A 21,139-nucleotide genomic window follows, 5' to 3' on the forward strand; every position below is an offset into this window, starting at 1 on the left:
GTCTCCTCATTCATCTATTCATTACTGGGTAAAATGACAAGGTGGAAATACTCATATGAAAAAAAGAAAAAGAGGCAGTATCAATGGCTAGTGACCTAATAAATACTATTCACCTAATCAGTGACATCAGTAATATGTCAGAACTAGATTTCAGGATGACAATTATCAAGGTGCTAGCTGGGCTCAAAAAAAAGCATGGAAGATGTTAGAGAATCCTTTTCTAGAGAAATAAAATCTAACCAAATTGAAATAAAAAAAAGCAATTAATGAGGTGTAATAAAAAATGGAAGCTTGTACTGCTAGAATAAATGAGGCAGAAAAGAGAATTAGTGATATAGAAGACCAAATGACAGAGAATAAAGAAACTGAGCAAAAGAGAGATAAACAACCACTGGAACATGAGGGGAGAATTTGAGAGATAAGTGATACCTTAAGACAAAACAATATTAGAATAATTGGGATCCCAGAAGAAGAAGAAAGAGAGAGAGTCACAGAAGATATATTGGAGCAAATAATACTAGAGAATTTCTCTAATATGGGAAAAAGAAAAAAACAAGCATCAAAATCCAGGAGGCACAGAGAACCCTTTCAAAATCAATAAAAAATAGGTCCACACCCTGTCAACTAAGGGTAAAACCTACAAATCTTAGTGACAAAGAGAAAATCCTGAAAGAAGCTCGGGACAAGAGGTCTGTAACATAAAATCATAGAAATACTAGATTGGAAGCAAACATTCGCAGAGACCTGGCAGGCCAGAAAGGACTAGCATGATATATACAGAGCATTAAATGAGAAAAATATGCAGCCAAGAATACTATATCCAGCTACGCTATCATTGAGAATAGAAGGAGAGATAAAAAGCTTCTAGGACAAAGAGAAACTAAAAGAATTTGTAAACACCAAACCAGCCCTCCAGGAAATCTTCAAGGGGTATTCTAAGCAAAGAGAGAGCCTAAAAGTAACATAGACCAGAAAGGAAGACAGACAATAGACAGAGGCAATAGACAATACTATGGCACTAAATTCATATCTTTCAATAGTTACCCTGAATATAAATGGGCTAAATGCCCAAATCAAAAGACACAGGGTATCAGAATGGATAAAAAAACAAAACCCATCAATATGCTGTCTACAAGAAACTCATTTTAGACCCAAACACACCTCCAGATTGAAAGTGAGAAGGTGGAAAACAATTTACCATGCTAATGGACATCCAAAGAAAGCTGGGGTGGCAATCCTTATATCAGACAAATTAGATTTTAAGCCAAAGACTATCATAAAAGATGAGCAAGGATACTATATCATAGTTAAAGCTACTGTCCAACAAGAAGATCCAATAATTTTAAATATCTATGCCCCTAACATGGGAGCAGACCATTATATAAACCAAATAATAACAAAATCAAGGAAACACATTGACAATAATACAAAAATAGTAGGGGACTTTAACGCCCCCCTCACTGAAATGAACAGATCATCTAAGCAAAAGATCAACAAGGAAATAAAAGCTTTAGATGACTCCCTGGATCAGATGGACATTAAAGATACATTCAGAAGATTCCATTACAAAGCAACAGAATACACATTCTTCTCTAGTGCACATGGAACATTTTCCAGAATAGATCACATCCTGGGTCACAAATCAGATCTCAACCGGTACTAAAAGTTTGGGATCATTCCATGCATATTTTCTGACCACAATGCTCTGCAACTAGTACTTAATCACAAGGGAAAAGTTGGAAAGAACTCCAATATATGGAGGCTAAAGAGCATCCTACTAAAGAATGAATGGCTCAACCAGGAAATTTAAGAGGAATTTAAAAAAAAAATTCATGGAAACAAATGAAAATGAAAACACAACTTTTCAAAATCTTTCGGATGCAGCAAAGTCATTCCTGATAGGAAAGTACATAGGAACACAAGCCTTTCTGAAAAAAAAAACAAGAAAGATCTCAAGTACACAACCTAACCCTACACCTAAAGGAACTGGAGAAGGAACAGCAAAGAAAGCCTAAACCCAGCAGGATAAGAGAAATAGTAAAGATCAGAACAGAAATCAATGAAATAGAAACCAAAAGAGCAGTAGAACAAATAAATGAACCTGGGAGCTCATTCTTTGAAAGAATCAATATGATTGATAACTCCCTGGCCAGGCTTATCAAAAAGAAAAGAGAAAGTATGCAAATTAATAAAATCATGAATGAAAGAGGAGAGATCACAACCAACACCAAAGAAATACAAACAATTATAACAAAATATTATGGGAAATTATATGCCAGCAAATTTGACAATCTGGAAAAAATGGGTGCATTCCTAGAGATATATAAACTACCACAGCTGAACCAGGTAGAAATAGAAGACCGAAAGAGACCCATATCCAGTAAGGAGGTTGACGCAGTCATCAAAAAACTCCCCAAAAACGGGAGGCCTGCCAGACAGCTTCCCTGGGGAATTCTACCAAACATTTAAAGAATTAATACCTATTCTCCTGAAACCACATGATACTCTCAATAGATGCTGAAAAAGCATTTGACAAAGTACAGCATAATTTCTTTTTCAAAATCCTTCAAAGTGAAGGGATAGAGGGTACATAACTCAATATCATCAAAGCTATCTATGAGAAACCCACAATGAATATCATTCTCAAAGGGGAAAAACTGAGATCTTTTCCCATAAGGTCAGGAACATGGCAGGGATGTCCACTATCACCACTCCTATTCAACATAGTCTAGAAGTCCTAGCCTCAGCAATGAAACAACAAAGAGAAATAAAGGGCATCTGAACCAGCAAAGAAGTCAAACACTCACTCTTTGCAGATGATACGATACTTTATGTGGAAAACCCAAAAGACTCTACTCTGAAACTCCTAGAACTCAAACAGGAATTCAGTAAAGTGTCAGGATATAAAATCAATGCACTGAAATCAGTTGCACTTCTGTACACCAACAGCAAGATGGAAGAATGAGAAATTAAGGAGTCAATCCCATTTACAATTGCACTTAAAACCATAAGATACCTAGGCATAAACCTAACCAAAGAGGCAAAGACTCTGTATTCAGAAAACTATAAAAGTACTCATGAAAGTAATTGAAGAAGACACAAGGAAATGGAAAAATGCTCCATGTTCATGGATTGGAAGAACAAAAATTTGGAAATGCCGATGCTACCTAAAGCAATCTACACATTTAATTCAGTCCCTATCAAAATACAATCATTTTTTTCAAAGAAATGGAAAAATAATCCTAAAATTTATATGAAACCAGAAAAGACCCTGAATAGCCAGAGAAATATTGAAAAAGAAAACCAAGCTTGGTGACATCACAATTCCAGACTTCAAGATGAATTACAAAGCTGTAATCATCCTTATGCTACACAAGAATGTGAAATCACATGATAATTGACTCTCTCTGCTTGACTTATTTCACTCAGTATAATCTCCTCCAGTCCCATCCATGCTGATACAAAAGTTGTGTATTCATCCTTTCTGATGGAGGCATAATAATCCATCGTATATATGGGCCATATCCTCTTTATCCATTCATCTGATGAAGGGCATCTTGGCTCTTTCCACAGTTTAGTGACTGTGGCCATTGTTTCTATGAATATTGGGGTACAGAGGAACCTTCTTTTCACTACATCTCTATCTTTGTTGTAAATATCCAGTAGTGCAATTGCAGGGTCATAAGGTAGCTCTATGTTTAATTTCTTCCAAAACCTATGGGATACAGCAAAGGTGGTCCTAAGGGGGAAATATATAGCCATCCAAGTCTCCCTCAAAAAAATTGAAATATCCAGAATACACCAGCTGTCTCTACACCTTAAAGAGCTGGAGAACCTACAACAAATCAAACCAACTCCACACATAAGAGGGAAATAATCAAGATTAGAGCAGAGATCAATGAGGTAGAAACCAGAGATACAGTAGAACATATCAATAAAACTAGAAGCTGGTTTTTTAAAAGAATCAATAAGATCGATAAACCATTGGCCACACTAATCCAAAAGAAAAGAAAGAAAGCCCAAATTAGTAAAATTATTAATGAAAAGGGAGAAATCACAACTAACACCAAGGAAGTAGAAACAATCATCAGAAGTTATCATCAACAGTTATATGCCAATAAGCTAAGCAACCTAGATGAAATGGATGCATTCCTGGAAAAGTATAAACTCCCAAAATTGAACCAGGAAGAAACTGACAACCTGAATAGACTGATATCTAGTAATGAGATTGAAGCAGTGATCAAAACCCTCCCAAAAAACAAGAGCCCAGGACCTGACGGATTCCCTGGGAAATTCTACCAAACATTCAAAGAAGAAATAACACCTGTTCTCCTGAAACTGTTTTGAAAAAATTGAGGCAGAAGGACAACTTCCAGACTCTTTTTATGAAGCCAGCATTACCGTGATCCCCAAACCAGGCAAAGACCCTACCAAAAAGGAGAATTTCAGACCAATATCACTGATGAATATGGATGCTAAGATTCTCAACAAGATCCTAGCAAACAGGATCCAACAGTACATTAAAAAGATTATCCACCATGACCAGGTGGGATTCATCCCTGGGTTACAAGGATGGTTCAACATTTGCAAATCAATCAATGTGATAGAACAAATCAATAAGAGAAGAACCACATGGTCCTCTCAATTGATGCAGAAAAAGCATTTGACAAAATCCAGCATCCGTTCCTGATTAAAATGCTTCAAAGTATAGGGAGAGAGGGAACATTCCTGAACTTCATAAAATCTATCTATGAAAGACCCACAGCAAATATATCCTCAATGGGAAAAAGCTTTCAGCCTTCCCGTTGAGATCAGGAACATGACAAGGATGCCCACTCTCACCACTCTATTTTTAATTTCTTAAGGAATCTCCACACTGTTTTCCAAAGTGTTTGCACCAACTCGCAATCCCACCAACAGTGTAAGAGTGTTCTGCTTTCTCCACATCCTCTCCAAAACTTGTTTCCTGTCTTGTTAATTTTGGCCATTCTAACTCATGTAAGGTGGTATCTCAATGTGATTTTGATTTGAATCTCTCTGATGGCTAATGATGATGAACATTTTTTCATGTGTCTGTTAGCCATTTGTATGTCTCCTTTGGAGAACTATCTGTTCATGTCTTCTGCCATTTCTTGATGTGATTATCTGTTTTGTGTGTGCTGAGTTTGAGGAGTTCTTTATAGATCTTGGATATCAGCCCTTTGCTTGTAGTGTCATTTGTGAATATCTTCTCCCATTCTGTGGGTTGCCTCTTTGTTTTGTTGAGTGTTTTCTTTGCTGTGCAGATGCTTTTGATAGAAGGAAAGGAAAAGTGAATTAAGAGAAATTGGAGGGGGAGACAAACTGTTAGAGAGTACAGACTCTGAGAAACAAACTGAGAGTTTGAAGGGGAGGTGGGTGGGGGTTAAGTGAGCCTGGTGATGGGTATTAAGGAGGGCATGGTCAACTAATCTCTGACAAAGGGGGAAAGAATGTCCAATTGAAAAAAGACAGTCTCTTCAACAAATGGTGTTGGGAAAATTGGACAGCCACATGCAGAAGAATGAAACTGGACCATTTCCTTACACCACACATGAAAATAGACTCAAAATGGATGAACTACCTCAATGTGAGACAGGAATCCATCCAAATCCTTGAGGAGAAGACGGGCAGCAACCTCTTTGACCTCAGCTGCAGCAACTTCTTCCTAGAAACATCACCAAAGGCAAGGGAAGCAAGGGCAAAAATGAACTATTGGAACTTCATCAAGATCAAAACTAAAAACAATGAATACTGTTACACTGAAAAAATAAATAAATTTTTAAAAAAAGATCAAAATCTTTTGCACAGCAAAGGAAACAGTCAGCAAAACCAAAATACAACTGATAGAATGGGAGAAGATATTTACAAATGGCATATCAGATAAAGGGCTAGTATCCAAAATCTATAAAGGACTTATCAAACTCAACCCCCTAAGAATAAATAATCCAATCAAGAAATGGGTAGAAGACGTGAACAGACATTTAGGCAAGGAAGACATCCAGATGGCCAACAGACACATGAAAAAGTGCTAAACATCACTTGGCATCAGGGAAATACAAATCAAAACCACAGTGAGATACCACCTCACACCAGTCAGAATGCTAAAATTCACAAATCAGGAAATGACACATGTAGGTGAGGATGCAAAGAAAGGGGAACCCTCCTACACTGTTGGTGGGAATGCAGGCTGGTACAGCCAATCTGAAAAATAGTATGGAGGTTCCTCAAAAAGTTGAAAGTAGAGCTACCCTATGATCCAGCAATCACACTACTTGGCATTTACCCTAAAGATACAATGTAGTTATCTGAAGGGGCATGTGCCCCCGGAATATTTATGACAGCAATGTCCACAATAGCCAAACTATGGAAAGAACCTAGATGTCCATCAACAGATGAATGGATAAAGAAGAGGTAGTATATTTCTACAATGTAATACTATGCAGCTATCCCAAGAAACAAAATATTGCCACTTGCAATGATATGGATGGAACTAGAGGGTACTATGTTGAGTGAAATAAGTCAGTCAGAGAAAGACAGTTATCATATGGTCTCTCTGATATGAGGAATTTGAGAGGCAGGGTGGGGGTTGTGGGGAGTAGGGAAGGAAAAAATGAAATACGATGGGATTGGGAGGAAGAAAAACCTTAATCTCATGAAACAAACTGAGGGTTTCTGGGGGTTTGGGGGATAGGAATAGGGTGGTTCTGTTATGGATATTGGGGAGGGTATGTGCTATGGTGAGTGCTGTGAAATGTGTAACCCTGATGATTCACAGACCTGTACCCCTGGGGCAAATAATATGTCATATGCTAATTTTAAAAAACCCTCTGAAAACACCTAAAATTCTCTGAGGAGAGAGAATTGATACCCCTACATGGGGAGAAAAATGGACTAAAATAGGAGGACTAATAACTGGATAGGGACTGAGGCATCATTATTCTGGAAGGGAAGGTATGAATTGAAACTGAGAAAGAGGTATTTGTTACAAAACACTTCCTGGACAAGGTTATCTATGGAACAATTTGGGAAATAAAAGCCAGGGGAGTTGGTGGGGCGCCTGTGTGGCTCAGTGGGTTAAAGCCTCTACCTTCAGTTCAGGTAATGATCTCGGCGTCCTGGGATTGAGCCCGGCATCATGCTCTCTGCTCAGTGGAGAGACTGCTTCCTCCTCTCTCTCTCTGCCTGCCTCTTCACCTACTTGTGATATCTCTCTCTGTCAAATAAATAAATAAAATCTAAAAAAAAAAAAGTCATGGGAGTTGGAAAAGAAATGGGACAGTAATTCTGGGCTACATGGACCTTTAGGAGCCATGAAAGAATAAAACTCTTTTGAGGGATGTGTTCTTTCACATTTGAAGGAAATTTATGAGTCATATTTGTATTGTGTATTGTGTATTGTGTCATGGAGTGACATTCTTGAATAAGGAGGGATGAGATATGATTTGTATTGCCACTGGAGGGTAGACAGAAGGAAGGGTGTGGACAGATGTACTCTTCCTGGAATATAGTTGTAGCAACTGCTGCAGTCATCCAGATCCTGCTCTTCAATGTGTGGGCCATGGGCCTGCAGCCAGGGTGTCCCCTGGGAGCTTCTTAGAAATATAGAATCTCAGGTTCCAGTGTGGACCTGCTGAATCAGTATCTGCATTTTTAACAGGCTCCCAAGTGATTTGTAAGGTCTTTTAAGTTTGAGAAGTACTGGCTTTAGATGTGAGATGACAGGTGTCTGGCCTCAGATGAACACTATGGAAGGTGTGAAAACTTTAGAACTGGGACACAGGAGGAGGGGCCTAGGTTAGGGAACTGAATTTGGGGAAGAGGGAGAAATGTGGCATTTGACTGCCCACCTGTCTCCAGGACTTCCATACCAGTCACTATGGCAGGGTTTAGCACTCTGCCCATGGTGGGAAAAAAGCCTGGGGGGCCCTCCTTCAAGTCTGCCTGGTCTTCAGGGGCCCTCTGGGCAAGCCTTGGGTTGGTGGTGACTGATGCCAATTATATTTCCCCTCCTGCATATGATAGTCTTAAAGGAACTGGGGAGGTCATAATAGTCATGTCCCAACTCAGGGTTGTACTGTCCCTTAATCAAAAGAGTGATAATCTGATGATACTAATTGATGAGGTTATGGAGGTTGGGGGATGAGATAGGAATTCTTAACTATCTGTCCCAGAAATTAGGCAACTTTCATCTTTTGAATGCTTTCAGGAGAGAACAGATGTCTACATAAGGGGTTTTACCCAACCTGAATAGGGAACACATTATGCTTTTTAAGGATCTTTGATGATTATTAATTCGTTAATAATAAACAGTATGAGACCTATAGTTCCAGACACCTGGACTGATGGGCAATGGAACAATGTTACCAGGTGGGCAGTGGAGAATTTTATTTTCCTTTAAAAAAAAAATTTTTTTTTTGAGAGAGAGAGGACAAACTAGCTGGGAGGAGGGTCAGAGAGCAGGAGAAGTAGACCCCCCACTGAGCAAGAAGCCCAGGATCCATAAGACCACGACAAGAGCCAAAGGCAGATGCCCAACCAACCAAGCCACCCAGGTGCCTCCATTGGAGAATTTTCTGAGCTTTTCAAGGGTTTGTGTTCCTCTTTTCTTGTAAGAATATATGATAAATAAGGGCCAATATTAAAAGAAAATAGATGAAGATTGAACATAATGAAGAATTTTCTGAGATCAGGAGGTGATGAGGGAAATGGGAAGGCTAGGCTCTGTGGCTGTGTGCATGCCTGTCTCACTTGGTTGTGGACTGCCTCAGATGGGCTCCTGCCCAGAAACAGGGAAATGTACACAATGAACTCTCAAAATCCTTGTTATCCCATGACTTCTCCAGTCAACTTCGTAAATGATGGGCTGGGTGGATATAGGTGTATATAGGTGGTGAGTCATGGGGATGATGAATGGCAGAAGAAAAAACACAGTCTTATTAGAACACTGAAATCTGCTATCAGTAACTCTCCTTGGATTCAGGAGAATATATTGGACATTAGGGCTCAAACAGATTTTAGGTTTACAGGTGCTTCCTCTCTCCATGTATTCATCTTGTGTCATAGGAGATTTTAAAACCTCTTAAGGAAAGGAACATCTCTCTCATGCATTACTTTCTTCTATGTCCACAGCTCCATAGTGATGATGGCTGTATAACTACCATTTGCTGAGTACTCCAAGCACTTTACATAATCACCTATTTCATACAAAGTTGAATGAGGTGAGTGTTGTTGAGCTCATTTTATTTTATTTATTTATTTTTAAGATTTTATTTATTTGACAGACAGAGATCACAAGTAGGCAGAGAGGCAGAGAGAGAGAGAGAGAGAGAGAGGAGCAGGCTGCCCACTGGGCAGAGAGCCTGATGCGGGGCTCGATCCCAGGACCCTGAGATCATGACCTGAGCCGAAGGCAGAGGCTTAACCCACTGAGCCACCCAGGCACCCCTGTTGGGCTCATTTTAGAAATGTTGAAACTAAGGCAAAGAGAGGCTAAGTCATTTGTACAAAGTGAGTAGTGAAGCTTGGATTTGTACCATGTTTGAGCAAAGTCTTGTACCTGTAACCCATGAGCTATACTCTGCACGGAGTATCAGCTGAGTGAAGGACTGCTGGTCACTGAAACTTGATGGCATAGATGTAATTGAAAGACAGTGGATAATTCCCAATAGTGAAAATGAGAAAACAATTTCTATGTGTTTTGGGGCACAGCTCATAGTCAGACAATCTCTCCTGGGCCCCACCCTGTAGTCAGGAGCCTGGAAAGGGGACAAGCTGGGTACATATAGTCATAAAGCTCCTCACTGAAAGTCATGTGTGTGCACCAATGTTTGCATCCATGCACCATGTGTGCATGGATATTTGTGTTTGAAATTTGAGTAGAAATATACAGCAGGGAGTGGGGTATCCTCTTGGTATGTCTACAAACATGGGCATATTTTTAGACTTATCGGGTATGATTGTGTGTGTGTGTGTGTGTGTGTGTGTGTGTGTGCAGGTACACAATCCCTGAAGGAGTTCAACCAGCACTAAGGAACCAGGAGCCTTCCAACCCTGGCCATGGTTGGTGTGTTTCTTCTAAACCCTGATATTTATTTTTCATCACCTCTCAAGGAAACCCTAATGAGTTTCTTTCTAGGAAGTTCATGGCTAACATGCTGGGCTGCTGTGGAGCCCTATCCTTCTGTGACAGTCAGAAGAGGTTCAGAGAGAAAGAGCAACAGCAGCCTCAAGAAAACCCCTCTTGTGTTTTACCCTCTAACCTCAGACACAGCTGCAGTTACAGCCACACCCCCCACATCAACACCTCCTCTCCCCTAGAAGACCCTCAGAGAAGGTCCTCAGAGAAGTCCTTGTATTTACCTCTTCCCTTCCCTTTAAGCCACCCCAGGAAGAGGAGAATCAAAATTTGTACTAATTAAGAAATCTAGAGTGGGGATTGTGAGAAGCTGGTCATTCGTGGGACTAATTTATAAAAATGCAATGAGTTCTGACAGAAACAATGATGGTAAGAAGAGTTGAGTGTCTCTGTTTCCTTCTTTAGAAAACCTGAAGCAAAGGTCCTGGAAGCAGGAGGCAGGACCTGCATGTGGTTTGAAGGCAGAACAGCCCAGGAAGCCCCTCCTGCACCTGCCAGTGCCAGTTCTTGGGAGACTGTTTTGTGAGGGATTTTTATGACAAACTTGAGTTGACATGTGACATTTAACAGCATCTCTGTCCATAGAAGGAGGAAATACAGACATTTATTGACATAGAGTGTCTAAATATCAAGGAAAATTGACTATCGACATAGAAGGAGAGATTTCTCTCTTTCCCCAGGTACACAAATAACCTAAGTTTATTTCTGTAGTATATGCTTTTCTGCCCTCTGTTCTCCTCTGGGTAATGAGATTAAGAAATCCTTTCATTATTATTAAATCACTCAGTGGAGGGAGAGCGGAGATCAGAGACATACAGATGAAGACATACTGGGTTCCCTCTCCCATTAGAACCATTGTCCCTTCCAAAGATCAGGTGCAGGAGAAGTGGGGAGAAATGGACCCTGAGCTGTGACCCAGGTCCTGGCACTTGTCTACTGTCTTCAAAGCCTCCAGATTCTGCAGTTTTCTCTTAAATTTCCCTCTTCCTCGCATTTTACTCTGTCATGATGAACAGAAGTTTGATATCAAATGATGCCCAAAGTCAAGAAATCCTACCCAGTAGCAGAATTTCCTTGGAATTCTGTTCTAACAATCTCTGCCTACTGAAATCCTATACAATCATTAAGGTGCACTATAAATATGACCTCTGCCTATGCCTTCCTGGGTTATCTGCCTCTGAAGAAATATATTTCCTATGATCTCTTCTACTCCTTTGTGTCACTCTCACCATAGCTGTCTCTCTCTCTCTCTCTGCACTGTGTTCAGCTGTAGTTACCCAGTGTCTTCTCTTTCCCCCTCACTCACCTGTAAGCTTCTGGAGTGGGGAGACTGTTCCTTGTATATTTTTATATTCTCTCTACTGTCCTTAAAACAGAGCTAAGGAATTGCTAAATAACTTTCATGTATTGTATTAAATAGAGGGAAAGAGCCCATGAAGAGCTGTGGAAGGAGAGGTATTATGAATACTGATAAAGGATAACTACTATGATTGTGGGTCTGCACATGATGCTTTCAGATATGGGTCATCTTATTAGGAAATTTGACCCTACTAGTAAATTTATTCCCATATAATATATTTATTCACTCTTCATTCTTTGTCTCTTTCAAATTTAGAGTCTTTCTTGGAAGGAAATAGACAAGAAGCAAGAAAACAAAGCAAGAAAACTAATGTTCCATGATTCCAGAGTGTGAGGAATCCACAAAAGAATAAGTAAGTTTGTGATAAAGAATAACAGGGAATTTCCTTTAGATAGGGAAGCTAGGAATGGCCTTTATGGTCACTGTCACATATTTACCCTACTATGATTATGAGTTAATTCAATTTTTAACCTGAAGACCAATAACAATAAAATCAGTAACAGAAGTAGAATAAAAGCCTTCCCATCATGGTTTGTGTTTGTCAACCCAAACTTAGAACTGGTTTCTTCTTTGGTCCAACTTCCAACACCGCCCCCACAACCCTGCCTTGGGAAGAGGGCAAGTCAGGGCCCTTTCCTTGCTCAGGATGGACCCTGTCCCCTCTTCTCCTGTCGAGGAGTCTGCAAGCCAAGCAAGGTTTAAGAGCTTTGACCTTGCTAGAGACTCGGAGACAGATCAAGGCAGAGGTCTCTGAACTAATGCCTCAGGATATGAGGTTCTGGGAAAGAGATGAGGACAGAAGTTCAGAAAGAGAGAGGCTAATTGCTGTTACACAGACTCTCTCTCAGCTTCCACCTTGGTCTCAGTGGGTTCTAGGCTCTCTATTCCTTGGGGAAGTTGGTCAGGGTTTTGGGGCTTTTGGGAAGGGGAAGCTATCCCCTGAATGAGTTTAGAGACCTGTCATTTCTGGATCCCTGCTGCAAGGCTGAAGAGCCCCTGTGCTGTGAGGAACAGGCAGTCTGCCCCGTATCCCAGCAGCCTCAGCTAGCTCTTTCATTACCAGAGTCTTCCTTGGACTACTTTCCTGCCCCCTCCTCCTGCCACAAGTTGGGAGTATTAGCTTCTATCTCTTGCAAAGCAGGGAGCCCATTTGGAAAGGTTTAGGAGTGGGTAAGGGGAATCTGAGACTGATACCTAGAGTTTTTACACCTGTCCCCTGTACCCTTTCTCACCTGCCTAAACCCAGCTGCTCAGTGAACCATTTCACACTAATTATACCACTGCTGTGTGCACAGAGCTCCAAAGCATTCTCTGGCCATTTGCAACCCAGGAACTGATACATTCTCCTCGCAGCCCATGCAGATGCTCAGCAGCCCTTCCATTGAGCTCCAAGCCCAGAAGTCTCCTCTGAATCCTAAGATCTGGCACCTAGGTATTTGGGACAAAGCACATTGAAGGTGAAGAAGTTGGGGAGAAGGAGAAGGTTGGGAATGAGCCCCAAAGTTTCTGTGAACAGTGTGATTACTTAGCAGCAGGAAGAAAGACTAAAGCAGGAGAAGAGGAAGGACTTCCTGGGAGCAGACAGAGCTGCTTGTTTTCTGGGGCAGAAATCCTGGGTCTGATACAGGGAGAGATAGCATGAAAGGGACCGTAGAGGGAGAACTGATCCCCATCAGTGTTGGAGTTCAGCAAGGTGCGGTGGGGGGAGGGAGACCAAGTAGAGCAAACTGGCAGAAAATGAAGTGAGAAGCTGGGGGAGAATCTTTACTTCCAAGTGGAGGCCTGAGTCCCTTCCCACACACAGGGTCATTGCTAAACATGGGCCCTCTGCTGGGCTCCCAGCTCTCGCTGCTCTGCTGGGAGAAAAGACCCAGAGGCTGTGCAGAGTCCTTTCTCTTCTGCAAACTCACGCTGGGAGTGAAGGGGAGTCTCCCTTCAGCTGTAGTGGAGGCCGAGATGGTGGGATGACCTGTTGGGGATGAATCACCATTTGCCTCTATAGTCTACTGAGGAGTGGCTTTGGGGTGAGCAGGTCATCAGGCCCTTCCGAGGTCCCAGGGATGCCAAGGGTCCCTTCTGACCTGGGGAGAGCCAAGCTGTGGAGGGTCCTGGTCACCCCTGTGGACACTCAGGAGGGGGTGGAGCTTATCATAGTGGGTGGGGCTTCCCCCAGGTAGACTGAAGTACCACAGCCCATCCTGTTCCTCTGTGCACCCCAGTCCCTCACTCTGCTGATGGGGAGATGTCTCTTCAACTCTTGGTAACATCTGACCAGGTCTGTTGTCAGGAAGAGAAGGGGGATGGCAGGCAGAGGGCAGGAATAGAGAGAAGGGGGGAAATGTCCTTCCTTTTATTGGGCTCTGAGCCCTGCTCTATTCCCTAGATTCTGAAGGATGGGAGAGGTGTGAAAGCAGATGTAGAAATGACTTGAAGTGAGGAAAAATGGTGGGATGCAGCGGGCTGGAGAGATGGAGGTAATGGGAAGGTGGAGCCCGTTGGGAGCTGGGGTTTTCTGGGGAGGTGAGCCAGGAGGGAGGGAGGCAGGCTGGGTTGGGGGTAAGTTTGTCTAGGTGGGAAGGAACAGAGTGGGAGGTGGGCAGGGGAGGGGCCAGAGGGAAGGGGGTGAGAGTGAGGGGAGGTGGAGGCACCAGGGTGGGAAATGTCAGATGGAAACTCAGAGATGGACAGGGCGACCAGTTGTCTGGAAGGAGGACTGGAGGACAAGAGCAGTTCAGAAGCTTTCAGAGTCTGAGAGGATGTAAGGAATAAAGGCTGTGTTGGGGAGATGAGTGGAGTTTGTGGGTCCTTGGAGGGTCCCAGGAAGTTAAGTGTAGGACTTCCAGAGCCCCTTCCCACTCACACTGAGGCCTGACTCTCCTGGGAGTCAGGAGGCCAATTGAACAGCAGGGGTAGGGGTGAGATCCCAGCTCCACTTGGCCCAGGCACCTGCAGGGGGTGCCCATCTAGATGGAGCCACTGGGCTGCTTCCCAGTCTGGGCACAGAATCTAGTGGGCTTTCTTCCAAAGGGTCATTTCATATTCATGGGCAACACAATCTCTTCCTTGACTGCTTAGCACAGCAGGTCTTGTCCTATAACTGTGTCCCACACTGTCCATAAAGAATGTCTCAGAATTGGTGTAATTCAGGGACATTAGGAGTGACTTTCTGCAGGACACCTCCTTAGGGCTGATTAACCTTTCATATCCATCTGCTGTGAGGGCTGAGTGCTCCTTCCCAAACTTTTTGTCCATGGCCAGCTGCATTAAAGCTCATTAGGGAAAAGGCTACCTGTAAAAGGGCAAGGGACACTAGGGGACCAGGAGTGTCGGGGGCAGGGACAGGGGCGGGGGAGTCAGATGGAGCTGGCCTAGTCAGAGATCAAGTTTCCCCAGGTGTGGGCAGTGGGTGGTCTGAGCCTCAAGGAGATGGGTTTCTGTTTCAGGGACAGCAGGACTGGAAAGTTGGAAAGATGCTCACTACATGGGTGGGGAATGGAGGGGATGACTTTCTAACCACGGCCACATTGCTGATGGAAGCTACACCTGTCTTAATCTCACACATTAGGTGAATTTTGTTAATCCTGCTTTACAGTTGATAAAACTGAGGCTCAGAGAGGTGATGTCAAGGACCCAAGGTAACACAGCATATGAAGAGGCAAGGCAGGACTTGAACTCAGGTCCTTGCTGCTGAGCTCCTGCTCTTTCTCCCCCACCACTGGGAAGAAGTTCTTACCCTTATATGTGTCTGCCTCAGCTTCAGGTTGGGGGTGGGGCTGAGCTGGGGGTGGCAGGTGGTCCTCTGAAATGTTTGTTATGTGTAGGACTGAGTTATCTCTGCACTCCCACAGTGTGGGTCACAGTCCTAGAGACCCTGGTGGCAGGAAGGGGGATAGAGCAGAGGAGCTCCAGTGTGGGCCAGGAAACTGGAAATAGCTTTCCTGTGGGTTTCCCTGCTTTCCCCCAGATGTTCTAGATCTCTAGGATGTAGAGGACTGGGCTCTGTGACCTTAGAAGAAAGAGCTAGAGTGGCTTGTATGTGTGTACAAGTGTGTTTGATGAGTGTACAAGTGTGTGTAAGTCTGGGTGTTCATGCCTGTCTGTTACTGAGTTTGTGAGTATGTGTCTTTGTGTTGCATACACGTGAGAATGTTTGTGATGTGTGGGTGTGTATATGTGTGCAATTTGAGGATATACATCTGTGTATAAGTGTGAGCATGTGTGTGCATATGTGTGTGTGTGTATGTTGTACTAGGGGACCCTGAAGACCCATAGTTGCAGGTGTCTTTGATTTGTGCACATTTCCAGCAGGTACAGCTTTGGGGTAATGGGTGGGGGAAGCCAGGAGAGGAAGGCTGTTAGTGCTGGGCTATGGGGGATGAGGAGCCTGAGCATTGGGTGTCTCTGCCCTGCCAGGCACAGGGGATGGCATCAGGGTGCTGGGTCAGAGGCTGGGTGGAGACTGGGTCCTGAGGCCTGCTCTTAGGTCCTGAGGCCTGCTCTACAGTGGAAGAGCTCAGAGGCCCTGCTCTGACCAGAGGGGGCCATAAAGAGGTGGCACCTGGGTGGGAGGGAGGCCAGACAGTGGAGGGTTCAGGCCTGATCTCTCCCCACCCCCACCAGGCTGCAGCTCCTAACACTAGGCTCCACCTATTCTGCCTGAGGGCCTGAGAGTCCCCAGAAGTCCCTGTATGCCCCCTACTGAGGCTGGGCTGACCAGAGTCACACTGAAAATTTCTGTCTCTGGTTGGGACTACCCAGGCAGGTCCAGAACAAGTCCTTTTCTCTTGGAGGCACCTAGTGAGGCCATGTGTGCATTCTTACTGAATGTCACAGCAGCTGAGGCTGTCAGAGCCCTTGTGCTGGGAAGTTCTCACTGAGTCTAACTCAAATCCACTTGTGGCACTTCCTGATCTATGAGTATGAGCCCTCCCATCCCCCAACATGGAAGGAGTTTCTTCTGGATGGGAAGTGAGTCAGAGTGGAGGGACACTGAGAGGATGTGGGGTAAAGCCCGGTGGTTCACAGATGGTCAGAGCTTTCCTTGGCATGAGGGCAGTGATCAGCAGGTCAGGTACAGAGAAGAGAGCTCAGAGAGCACCAGTTTTCCCTCTGTTTCCCCTGTCACCCCAGATAGTGCCAGGGTTACTGGAAAAAGGAGGGAACAGAAGAGAACAGGGAAAGGGCTTCTCTGTCTGCAGTGGAGAGGAGTCTCTAGAAACACAGGGCAAAGAGCAGATGATGAATGAGGAGAAGTTCCTCCTGCAGCTCAGGATGTAGGAGGTGAGGGGCAGGGCTTTGGGCCTCTGAGGAGCAGAGGGGGTGTGTGCTGAGGGTAGGGTGTGCAGAGCACAGTGTGTGTGGCCTACATATCTGTACTCCATGGTTGACAGTCCTCTGTGCCCCAGTTCTGGGTGTAAGCATATGTCACGTGGGGAAGGGGGAGCTCTGACATGGATGTTTAAACTCAGGGTTGTGAGCTGGCTTCCCACTGGGGCCTAGGAAGTATGTTTTCTTTGAGGAGCAGAGGTCAGCACCAATGGCAAGACCCTGGCGTGGGAATCAAAAACACATGGGTTCCAGCTCTGGCTCCAGTCCTCCGCTAGGCCCTTGTGAGCCATCACCTCTGGGAGGGGGAATTTCACCTGCTGTCCAACCATAAAGGAAAAGCCAGGTGGCTCTTCTGTGCCTGCAGCCCAGGGCTGGGAACAGGAAAATGGTAGGGGGCTGGAGCAGGGGATGGCATTTCAAAGGCCAAAGGTAATACAGGATGCCGGTTGGAAGGGCGGTGGTCGGGAAGACCTATAATGAAGTTTCAGAACATAGGTGAGGTCAGAGCCAATCCTGGGATATTGCAATCCCAGACCTGTGGAATTACTTCCTTCCAGATATTGGAAAGGATGGTAGGGTATGGTTTTAGCTCTCCAGATGTTGAAGAGAACAAGCTGTACCCCTTTACAGTAAGAGCAAATCGGCTACTCAGTTTATACATTAAGTCTCATCCAAGTGATGAAGTGGGACAAGATGGAAGGACTAGAAAAGCATGAGTGACCAACCGACTTTTATATTTACCGGTTAAGGACATTGTCTGATGGCATGTTTTAGTTTTCCCTTCTATGCCAACAACTTGAAAGTTAGAAATACAAGAAATACAAGTATCCTGAATAAGGACAGAGTAAGTGGCTTCTGTATCAATAAGAAAATTGAGAAACTTAACTCCCTCATCCAGGGTAATCCAGGACTCAGTCATCTTGATGTCAAAGGGAGCCGGACTGGCCTCAGGGCCCTGTCATGGCAGTTCCTCCAGCTTTGACTCTCAGGCAGGGAGGTGAGTTTCTGTCTTCCTCTCTCTCTGGAGATGAGGAAAGTCTCTCTTCCAATGTCCTGTTTCTTTACAGACAGGACACTGCCCTAGGGGAAAGCACTGGTTTGGACATTCTCTGCTCCGATGTCCGATCTGGCCACATATCAGCATGGGGACTTACAGCATTTTCTGTCTGTTGCTGGCCTTTTCTTTTGCCCCTGGTTACTCCATGGGGAATCCGCAATAGTGGCAGCCATTATTGGAGCCTGTATCTTACCCTGTAATTTAGTTCTCCAGTCCTTTTCCTTGCCTTAAGGCCATATCTCTATTATTAAAGACTTCGGTCGGTACTTCTAATAGGTGCTGGATTGAAGTTTGAGGGCCTAAAGACATTTTAGCTAGTTTTTGGTGGATGTCAGGTGCCGACTGGCTTATAAAATGCATATTTAGTATGGTTACTCCCTCAGGTGAGGCTGGGTCTGAATTTGTATATTTATAGATGGCCTCTACCAATCATCCCTGAACTAGAGCTGGATTTTTGTCAGCTTCTTGCATAACTTCCTGAAGTTTATCAAAGTCTGCAAGTTTAGAAAATACCTTTTTCAGTCCTATTAAACAAGGGATCATATAGTTTCCTTTTTCTCTCCCTGGACGATCCTCCTGATAGTTCCAGTGTGGTTTGGTGCTAGGGACATCAGCACCCCCAGCTGGGTAACGTTCCCTATCTCTCATTCCCAGTTCACCAGCGAACTCTTGTGCTCCCTCCCAGATTCGTTGCTTTTCCTCAGGGGTGCAAAAATGAGTTAAAATGATATATATATCCTTCCAGGTCAAATCAAACATAAGAGATACTTCTTGAAAGCCTTCAATAAGTTGAAAGCGACTTTCAGAATACCATCCTAATTGTTGCTTTACCAGAGCCAGTCTGCCATGGAGAATGGGACATGGACCCTAATTGGGCTCACTTCTCCATTAGCCACTTCCCTAGGAGTATCCCACAGTTAGGTGGAGCTCCTGGAAGATAGGGAGTCCCACTCCTGGTACAACCAGTGGGGCTGGGAGCAGAGGGGTCTTGGACTTTATAAGGAGGAGGGAAAGCAACAGAGTCAGTGTCCTCTTTCGTCAGACTGGCTGGCAATTCCTCCAACATTCCAGGTTCATTAAGAGGAATTGAACTATTTAGACATTCATTATCCAATATGTCCAGGGGTGGGGGTTGTTCTGTTAACTTGGCTGAGGGTTAGACATACTCTATCAGAGGCCACAGGTCTGGATCCTGATTTAGGGCCATAAAAGCTTGGACGTACCGGACGTCAGTCCATTTGCCCTTCTCCTTGCAAAGGAGGTCTGATAGATTGACTTGAAACTTAAAGTGCCATTTATTGGCCACTTTTCCTCACCTCCTAAGGAGTACTGAGGCCATTCAGTGTTACAGAAGAAGCTCCTTTTTTTTCTTTCTTAAATCTTGCAGCTTGAATTGATTCCAGTGTGTTGAAAGGTATCCCAAGGGAGAATCCTTTTCCTAGGAAAGTAAAGAAGGTCCATTACCAAAATCCCCCGACTCCTGGGTGGCATCCCACACAGGGTATGTCAGAGGTTCCAGTGTTAAAAGCGATCGGAGGTGTTGCTCAACAGAAATCACTATTGGGCACCATCCTGCCTTCCCGTGAAGGCATTCCTGCTGTAAAAGGCCCTGGATGGGTACCGGCATCCCTCCCCTCCCCCTCACATTCTAAGCTACAGATGGGTGCTTGGTGAATGGACTAAGGTACTGTGCCATCCTATACTCTGGAAGTTGTGTTATTGCCCTGTCATTTTTAAACCATGGAAAATACTAGATACATTTTACAAGGGGAAATTACCCAATTTTGTAGCTTTAAGTAGTTAGTAAAGGGCACTGACAAGAAACAGTAAAGATTGAAGCCCATCATGGTCTAAGCAACATTCCACACACATGATCTTACAGCCAGCTTCCTTAGGAAAGGGTCCCCGGTTGGATTTTATTTCAGTTGGGTACTGATTTCGGCCAGATTTCAATGGAGGTCCCATGGCCAGAAGTGGCCAGACCAGGGATGTGGAGGGGATCACATTAGATCAAACAGAAGGAAACTTCGCATGGGAGTCTTAAGATTGGCAGCCATCCTGGTGACTTAGGTGGCTGTCCCGTGCCCAAAACAGACAAGTTTGTACAAGAACAGGAAAAAAGAGAGGATATCAGTTTCTGGATCTTACTACCATTCTGGCCAAGGTACTGACTTCCAGCCAAAAGGCAGGCTTTCTCCTCCCCCTAGAGTAGCCATGGGTAGAGGATTGCAGCCTCAACAACTGACATGAAAGTGTTCCAATAAGACCATACTCCTTGAAAAGCTCCTGAAATGAGAGTAAAGGAAGAGGAGAGAAAGTACTCACCAATTTTGTGCCAAAGCTCAGAGTCCAGGTGTTAAAACTCATGCCCCATGTTCCGGCACCAAATAATGAAGTTTTACAAAATAAGTGAGGTTTGGTGGGGTGAGGTACAGAGCCGATGACCAAGAAAGAATTCTTAAGACATCTTTGGTGCAACATGCTGGTTTATTAAATCAAGGTGACAGGATCCCAAGGCAGGAAGAGTTGCTGCCCAGGAGTTGTGAGGGATGGTGGGTTATACCATGGGGTAAGGCAAAAGAAGGTTTCAATGGAACTTTCATATGCTAAAGAAGACCTACAGAATACCTGATACCAGAGGCCTTGTCATTGTCAAAGTTCTTTTTCCCTTCTTAGCAAGATAGATAGTTGGGAGATTCCTAAAGAATATCACACATGGGGGCCCCTGGGTGGCTCAGTGGGTTAAAGCCTCTGCCTTCCGCTCAGGTCAGGATCCCAGGGAGCCTCCTCCTCCCTCTCTCTGTGCCTGCCTCTCTGCCTACTTGTGATCTCTGTCTGTAAAATAAATAAATAAAATCTTTAAAAAAAAAAAAGAATATCACACATGTCCCACTAAGGAGTTGGGGGTTGGGGGGTTGCGGGAGTTTGTGGGTTGTCAGCCTTTGCTTTGTCCTCAGCCAGTCTTTTGCTCCCTCATCACTACATTCAGAAATTCCTGGGATCTTGCAAGAGCCCCAGACTTCCCAGCCAGGGCAGCCCAGCTCTGTCTCAGCACCCACGGCCCAGGGCTGCCCTGCAGGGAGCACTGTTCTCTGCTGCTGTCTTGTGGCCGCTGAGCCCTTCGCAGGCCTCTGCTCAGAAGCTTTCCTGAAGTCCTCAGAATGTCGTCCCCTGCCCCTGGTGGAAATTGCATTTATCAGGAAAAGAGATCTTTGGCCTCCCAAGTCCATCTTTCTCC

This window comes from Meles meles, chromosome 7 (assembly GCF_922984935.1).
Source record: "Meles meles chromosome 7, mMelMel3.1 paternal haplotype, whole genome shotgun sequence".
NCBI classification, from domain to species: Eukaryota; Metazoa; Chordata; class Mammalia; order Carnivora; family Mustelidae; genus Meles; species Meles meles.